Source organism: Carex rostrata, chromosome 11 (assembly GCF_964058835.1).
Source record: "Carex rostrata chromosome 11, lpCarRost1.2, whole genome shotgun sequence".
NCBI classification, from domain to species: Eukaryota; Viridiplantae; Streptophyta; class Magnoliopsida; order Poales; family Cyperaceae; genus Carex; species Carex rostrata.
The window spans coordinates 11,128,950-11,137,026 of NC_135928.1; the positions used below are offsets into that span (position 1 = coordinate 11,128,950).

The following is an 8,077-nucleotide window of genomic DNA, read 5'->3' on the forward strand; positions in this document are numbered from 1 at the left end:
ATGTGTTGCCAGATGCCGCTCATGATTATAGAAGTTAAAACAGTTTTAACTCTGTTTACCAACATAACACAGATCCTATTGGGTCACACCATATAGGAGCTACTCGGAGAATCTTACTGATTAATTATAAATTGATTATAATTAATATTAAGATGGTTATAATTAATTATACGTGTTATAATTAAATTATAAATGTTATGTAAAAATAATAAGCAAAAACATTGGTTAATTTATAAACGTGTGTGACACGTTGTATAAAAGTTAACCGGTTAATTTATAAATGTGCAGGACACGTTGTATAAATTACCGAAACAACAAACCGCAAGAAAAATATATATATAATTGTTCAGAATAATTATACGAATATTATTTGTGTTCGGGCCGAGGGCATTCGGGTCTTTTCAGATTCGTCCTTATCCGCATGACATGTCATTGATCCTATCCAGATGACATGTCATCAATCCTATCCACAAGGGCAAAATGGTCATTTCACACCTATGCCACCTTGCATGTGTAGAAACATGGAGAAGAGTGTAGAAGGGTGTGGAAGGGGTATTTTGGTCATTTCACATATAAAAGGATGAGGTGTCAATGGCATACCTTGTAAATAGGCCGAACTTGGAGGGCATTTTGGTCTTTTGCAACCGACCCTAAACACTATAAATAGGGGTGGAGGGGTAGAGAGAAAATAGCTAATTCATTCATACCGGTTTTGTGTCGAAACGGATCGGTATTTTCTCTCTTTCTCAGTTTCTCTCCCAAATAGTGTTTCGGTTGAGAAAAGAAAGTTATACGTACTTGACGTATAATCTTGCGGGTTGTTGTGGAGTATATTTACGGGATCGATGAATAGTGTTTTACCGAATTTAGCGGTATGTCAGTTTTGCATATTGATGAAACTGAGCAACCGAAAATTCGTGTTTACGGGTTTTCGTCTTTTTCTCGTGAATAGTGTTTTTGCAGAATTCCGCGGTTTACGGTATTTCTGGCAGAAGAAACAAACCGCTCTCTGGTTAGTACTGGTGGATAACCGATAGAGGTATCACACGTGTGATACTCCGAGTCGATTCCTTCCCTGGTGAGGCTCTACTCGCTCGGTCTGCATTCCAACTGTGATTTGGAAACAAGGTATAAATATGTTATATTAATCTATTTAATTGGTAAGTAGATTAAAGTTTTAGAAATCAATCATGGAGTAGATCTGTAAAAGGATTAAATTGGGTTTTGATGCCAAAGGAATACTGAAGGTGGACCGCCTTGGAAAGTTTCCTGACATACCCCGTTTAATCCTGAGCTTAAGTTGGCTATAGAAATTTTTGTTCTACGGTCATTCCGCACCTTAAGCCTAAACGGGTTTTGGTTATAGCACCGCACGAAACCCCAACACTATTTAGTTCTGTCATGTTTGCTGATTCAAGTGGTGATACCATTCCGATAATGTATCTAGAGCTGCTACGAGATCTTCAGCCGTCGAGCTGCAGGTACAAATTGGGTGGGGCTGTTCTAGCACATCTTTACTCCAACTTGTGCCACGGTTGCAAGGTCAGTATGTTATTTCTGTCTTATTTTAATTATCTACCTTGTCATGCACTTGCTATATTATTTTAATTATTTAACTTATCCCTGACAGCTAATATTCTTCAAAATATAGCGGAAAATTAAGCAAATCTACGGGCCGATACTACTACTGCAGCATTGGTCATGGTAACAGCTACCGGTGGGGGTACATGAGCCGAACGAGGATCCATGGGGAGAGCCCGACAGTGGAAATCGACCGGCATTTGGCATGAAATGGTACGGACATCACTTGTACAAGGATAACCCTCACGGAAAGCCAGTAGGTATCAGGTTGGTCCAATCTCAGATTCAGAGTCTGGATGAGATGCAGGTGATCTGAACTCCGTACCATGAGCTATACACTGAGGGGAGGCTGTCGCAGAATGTAGCGGATGATCATGAGATGTGGCTCTAGAAGGGTCCGCTGGTGTGCTTCTGGATAGTGGAGCGCCACTATCCAGACCGGGTGCTTCGTCAGTTTGATTTTCCTCCACTCATCCACACAGATCCAGACGTCCCGAGATCTGTGATCATGAGTCTACACGGGTAAGTTATCTTCTTTTTAGCATTTTTGTACTTAACATTAGTTCTTGGCTTTAAATTGCAACTAACATATTAATTACAGGATAAGACACGCTAATCACTACGATAGAGATTGGAGTGAGCATCACTTGGAGCACTACAACAAGGCAGCGAATATGAGTGCTAACTTATGGCAGATGCTGGAGGTTGATGCGATGCAGTTCCAGGGAGATCCCCTATTGAGATATCAGGCTTAGTACCTGCGGGTCGGCATGGCTTCGGTGTATATAGAGGGACATTACGGTGAGTTTCTTCGCTCGATGATCTTCGACGATGATGGTTATACCTCTACTGGTCGAAAAGGTGCTCGCTAGGTAATGCACCTAGAAGAACACATTTTTTAACAGTATGAACTTTTTTCATAGCTTTTTTTGTTTAACTAACCTTGTTTTATTTTTTTAGCTGCTGGTAGCGCTTAAAGGTGCCGCGCGTTCAATCATTTGTCTTGGAAAACGTGGCCACAGAGCGGTAGGGCATGCGATGTTGAACTTGGTTGCCCCCTAGATTGAGGTTCACGGCCACAAGGCAAAGTTGTTCACTATGCTACGAGACGCCGGAGAGGATATTGATTGGCGCAGAGTACAACCGGACGAGCCTGACGCGCCACTTGTTCTGAACAGTGAGATGCCGCCGGAGCTCTCAGAGCAGCCAGAGTGGACTACCATCGTTGGGTACTGCGCATGGCCGGTTGGCACGCCTACCGTGACAAGCATGGACGTCCATTTCTTCCCTTGGTATATGATTCTTTATTTTATTTATTCCTTTATTTTAGGTAAAGATAGTTAAAATTTACTAGATTATTGGTATCCGTGCAGGGTCTTGCATACTTGCTGCCACCGGCTGAGCAGCATGAGTATCCGGAGATCCAGTTTATACAGGATGAGAGCTTGACTTTCAGCATTGCAGATTTTGCTCCAGCTGATCAGTGGGATACAGTCGCCTCTCCGCCACCTCGTCAGCCGTATCCACCAAGGGCTCGCGATTGGGATGCCTCTGGTAGCGGGACTCAACCTGACTATGCATCCCAGCTTGCAGATTCCCTATTCCATACCCCACCGCCAGCTACCTACGCGGCCGAGCCCACAGATCCATGGAGTATAACACTCACGATGAGCGCACGGGCTGTGCCCGAGGAGGAGGTTACACTAGCTCTCAGAGCGCAAGATGGCAAACTACAGTGGAATGACTGGCGTGAAAGGAATTTCAGTAGGGAAAAATAGGGGTCGAGCACCTCACAGATATAGCCCTTCATAGTACATTTGAGATAGAGTTTATTTATAGTTCTTGTTTTAGTGTAGTTTAGTTTCATTATGTTTTATTATGTTTGAGTTTTGTTTTATTGACTTTGTTTTTGTTTGAGTTTGGTTTCGTTATGTTTTATTATTCTTTGTGTTTAGTTTTATAGTTTTTGTTTTAGTGTAGTTTTGTTTCGTTATGTTTTATTATTCTTTAGGTTGAGCTATGTTATAAAGCACACAATAAAATCAAGAACAACAATACAACAAGCTTTAAAAATAACAAATAAGGAACACAATAAAATTAAGAACAACAATACGACAAGCTTTAAAAACGGTTTAAAAAAAATGAAATTCTCTCTCTTTCTCTTCTTCCTCAGATCTCACTCAGTTCCCACATTTATAACCCAAAAAACGGTTTAAAAAAAAAATTCGAACCGTAAATATTATGTATGGTTCTAATTAAAAATTCGGACCGTAAGGAATATTTAAGGTTTGAATTTTAAATTGGGCCCGTAAATAATCTGTACCGTTTGAGTAAAAATAAAATTTTGTCCAAAACGTGATTATTTATAATAAAATAATTTATTTTTGAGGTAAAAATAGAAATGTCCGGTACAACTTCCTTCTTATCTGATGATGATATTTGTGTTTTTTATGTCGGCAATTAATGTGCAGTAAAATTAATTTACTTCGATATATAATGTGGACTTGCAACGACTAAAATGGATGAAAGTAGTGTATTGCTAACGGGCATGGGCTGGGCCAAACCAGTCGCGGGCACAAGCATCACGGGTAGACGGGTATCGCGGGCCTGGTATCACGGATATTTTTTTTTTTAAAAATCTACTCTGCTCGTTTAATATACGTGCTTGTTGTATCCGTGGGGCAGGACAGGACGGTCTGGTTCGGGTTTTTTTTCTATTTTTTTTACGGTGTTATACGAATATTATTACGTGTTTATAATTCGACTTTTAAAATCTGAATAGTTCAATATCAAATAGTGTATATAAATAAATAAAATTTGTAACTTATATATATAAATTATTCGTGCGAAAAATTTGTATATTTATTCAGCTATGGACAAATCTATTTATTTATTTCTTTACACGAGTCATTTTATTTTATTTTCAAATTCTCATTCTATTTGTACAGTTTCATAATTTATTTATATCTCGAAATTTTTAATTTACATTTTAAATTGATAATATATTTTTTAAACATTCATTTTAAATTGATAATATATTTTCTAAACGTTCATTTATTTTTTTCTGTTTTTTTTTCTTTGTTAACCAATAAATTATAAATCAAAATTCATTTAAACTAAAATTCATTTGACATGGTTGATTAATTTTAAGTAATCAGAATTCATTTATTTTAAGTCATCACTTTCCAGTTTGATTAATTATCCTTGCTCGTATCTTTTTATTTTTTTATGAATGTAAATACTTCACAATTTTCAATATTCATTTTCAAATAATAATATTTTCTTATTTGATTTTTTTAGTTCATTTACGTTTAAATTTAAAAATAGTTATATCCATTTTAATTGCTTATGTAATTATATCTTTCCTATAAAATAAATAATAGATATATATAAAATGAAATAAGAAAATCAAAAGATAAAAATTTCATTTGTTGTAAATTAAAGTCATAAATGTTCAATTTTTGAAAGTAAAAACTAATTGAGATAAATAAAGAGAAAATAACATTGAAGTAAAGGAAATTACAACTAGCAACTGATAGCTCGTATTTGAAAGTAAAAATATTACAACGTCGAGATAATCCTAATCGGAATCAGAGTTCCACTGCTTCTTTCGTTTTCTCTTTTGCATGCTTCCCTTAGACTTGTCTAAGTGCAGGGTGGGCATATAAAATGCTTGAACCTTATATCCTCCCTTGTGCGCACCAGGTAGGCGCTAATGCAGTAAGGGTGGAAAGCTTGCAAACATTCCGCACAACAGAACATCTCGCTCCTCTTCCCATATTGGTGACAGGGATTGAAAAAATCCACCTTTTCTTTGTTCATACGTTGTTAGGACTTTTGATGAAGGTTCTTGGGGTTTTCTTGTTTCATAAGTTCCTCGAGATCTCTTGAGTGGAAGTTGGGGAGTGCTCGCATACGAGATTCCGCTGAGGGCTCGCGTACGAGATTCCGCTGTGTTGGCACTCATTCTTAATATAATAAATTCGGTTAGAATTAATTAATGAATAAACTAATGAATATAAATTCGGTTAGAATTAATAATGTTAATAGGTCGTTTCCATAAATCCGAATTCTTCTTTAAAATGAATATTTACATTAGCAATTATTCATTAGTAATTCTTCTTTAAAATGGATATTTTTTGGAAAATCCAGGGTCATTCCAATACATCACCAAAACAATTTCAGTATAGACTCTTTTTCACATGCATCCCTTGGGTCGGTATTCTGATACCAACTGTTTTGGTGATGTACCAGAATTGCCATGGATTCTTTTTGCCAAGTAGGCACCGTAGACTGTCTTGTGCTGTTTATGTTGCCCTCCAAATCTACAAGGGTATGTTTAGTTAGTTTTGAGAATAGGTTATTTAAAAATAAATCTAAGATATTCAAAATAAATCTAACATTTTTAAAATAAATCTAGCCTATTTAAAAATAAATCTAACATCTTCTGATACCGATTGTTTTACTTCACATATTCATAAAAATAAATCTAACACCTTTTTTTAACTAATTAAAAATAAATTCGAATTTCAAAAATAAAATCTAACATATTCAAAACAAATATAATTACTTCACATATTAAAAAAAATAAATCTAACATAGTTTTTTAACCTACTAAAAATAAATCTGAATTTCAAAAATAAAATTTAACATATTCAAAACAAATCTAATCATTTCACATATTCAAAAAAATAAATGTAAGCTATTTTTTTAACTTATTAAAAATAAATCTAAATTTCAAAAATAAAATCTAACATATTCAAAACAAATCTAATTACTTCACATATTCAAAAAAATAAATCTAACCTACTTTTTTTAACCTATTATAAATAAATCTAACCTATTCAAAATAAATATAATTACTTCACATATTCAAAAAAAAAATCTAACCTATTTTTTAACTAATTAAAAATAAATTCGAATTTCAAAAATAAAATCTAACCTATTCAAAACAAATCTAATTACTTCACCTATTCAAAAAAAAAAATTTAACCTATTTTTTTAACCTATTAAAAATAAATCCAACATTTTAAAAAATAAATCTAACCTATTCAAAACAAATATAATTACTTCACATATTCAAAAAAATAAATCTAACCTATTAAAAATAAGTCCGAATTTCAAAAATAAAATCTAACATATTCAAAACAAATATAATTACTTCACATATTCAAAAAAATAAATCCAACCTATTTTTTTAACCTATTAAAAATAAATCCGAATTTCAAAAATAAAATCTAACATATTCAAAACAAATCTAATTACTTCACATATTCAAAAAAATAAATCTAACCTATTTTTTTAACCTATTAAAAATAAATCCGAATTTCAAAAATAAAATCTAATATATTCAAAACAAATATAATTACTACACGTATTCAAAAAAATAAATCTAACATATTTTTTTAACCTATAAAAAATAAATCCGAATTTCAAAAATAAAATCAAATATATTCAAAAGAAATCTAATTACTTCACATCTAACAAATCTAACATAAACTAAATAAATCTAACATATTCAATAACTAACAAATATAACATAAAATAAATCTAACATTCAATATTTTAATCTAACAAAATTTAATATAGCAAAATTTAATGTAACAAAACTTAATGTAACATGAAATAAATGTAACCTTTAATCTCGCGGAAAAATCTTCGAGAATACCTTCGTAATTCTGTTTGCATTTGTGTATTTGTAAAATGAATTAATTTAACAACTATATATTTTTTTAACAATAAAATTAAAATTGGAGAATAATGAAAATATTGAGATTGAGATTGAGAGAATGAGAGGAATATATTGAGATAGAGATGTGAAAATTTGTGAGGGATGAGGGTTTATTTATAGAGTGTTGTTTGGAGGGATTGAAAATTAAAATTTGAATTAAAAAAATAGCTGAAAATAAAAATGGTCAAATCGGGTCAATCAGTGCGGGGCCGGGTAGGGGCAGCAGGTCCGGTGGGGGGGGGGGGGGGGGGGGGGGGGGGGGGGGGGGGGGTATTTTGTTTGAATTTTAGATTATAAAAAAAAAGTTATACGGGTAGACAGGCACAAAGGGCGCAGTTATGGTGGACACAGGTACAATTCGGTTCGGGTACCAATGGATTTTTGCCCGAAAAACAGTATCCAATCCTTCTTATATCCGTACCCATGTACTCGTGCATACCCGAACACAGATACAGATACCCCAGGCAGCGGGCACGGACGGACCGGTTCGGGTATTGTCAAACTACTAGATGAAAGTCGTGATTCCTGAACACTGAAAAGAGACAAAACCTGGACGGAAAGGCTGCTGATTGTGAGCACTAGTTTGACTGTGTCATCCAATGATCGCAGCCTTTCGTGCGTTATAGAGACAGGTGTCGGAAATTATGAAAGAAATAATTGAGATATATCATAATTTGTAATCATAATCAGCACGGACAATTTTATTTTTACCTATTCTTCGATATATTTTATTAAAAATAATTAAGACTTTGAAAAAAAAATTAA

The 8,077-nt window shown here is 34.1% G+C and overlaps 1 long non-coding RNA gene across 2 annotated transcripts; it reads left to right on the plus strand.

The window, feature by feature from the left end:
* The first annotated feature begins 1,392 nt into the window (after positions 1–1,392).
* On the plus strand, positions 1,393–2,864 carry LOC144562084 (uncharacterized). Of its 2 annotated transcripts, none has more exons than XR_013513968.1 (4): positions 1,393–1,542; positions 1,631–2,103; positions 2,183–2,453; positions 2,542–2,864. It is a non-coding gene; the product is annotated as an uncharacterized LOC144562084 (long non-coding RNA). The 2 variants fall into 2 exon arrangements; XR_013513967.1 differs by having other exon boundaries at positions 1,652–2,103.
* Positions 2,865–8,077: the final 5,213 nt, after the last annotated feature.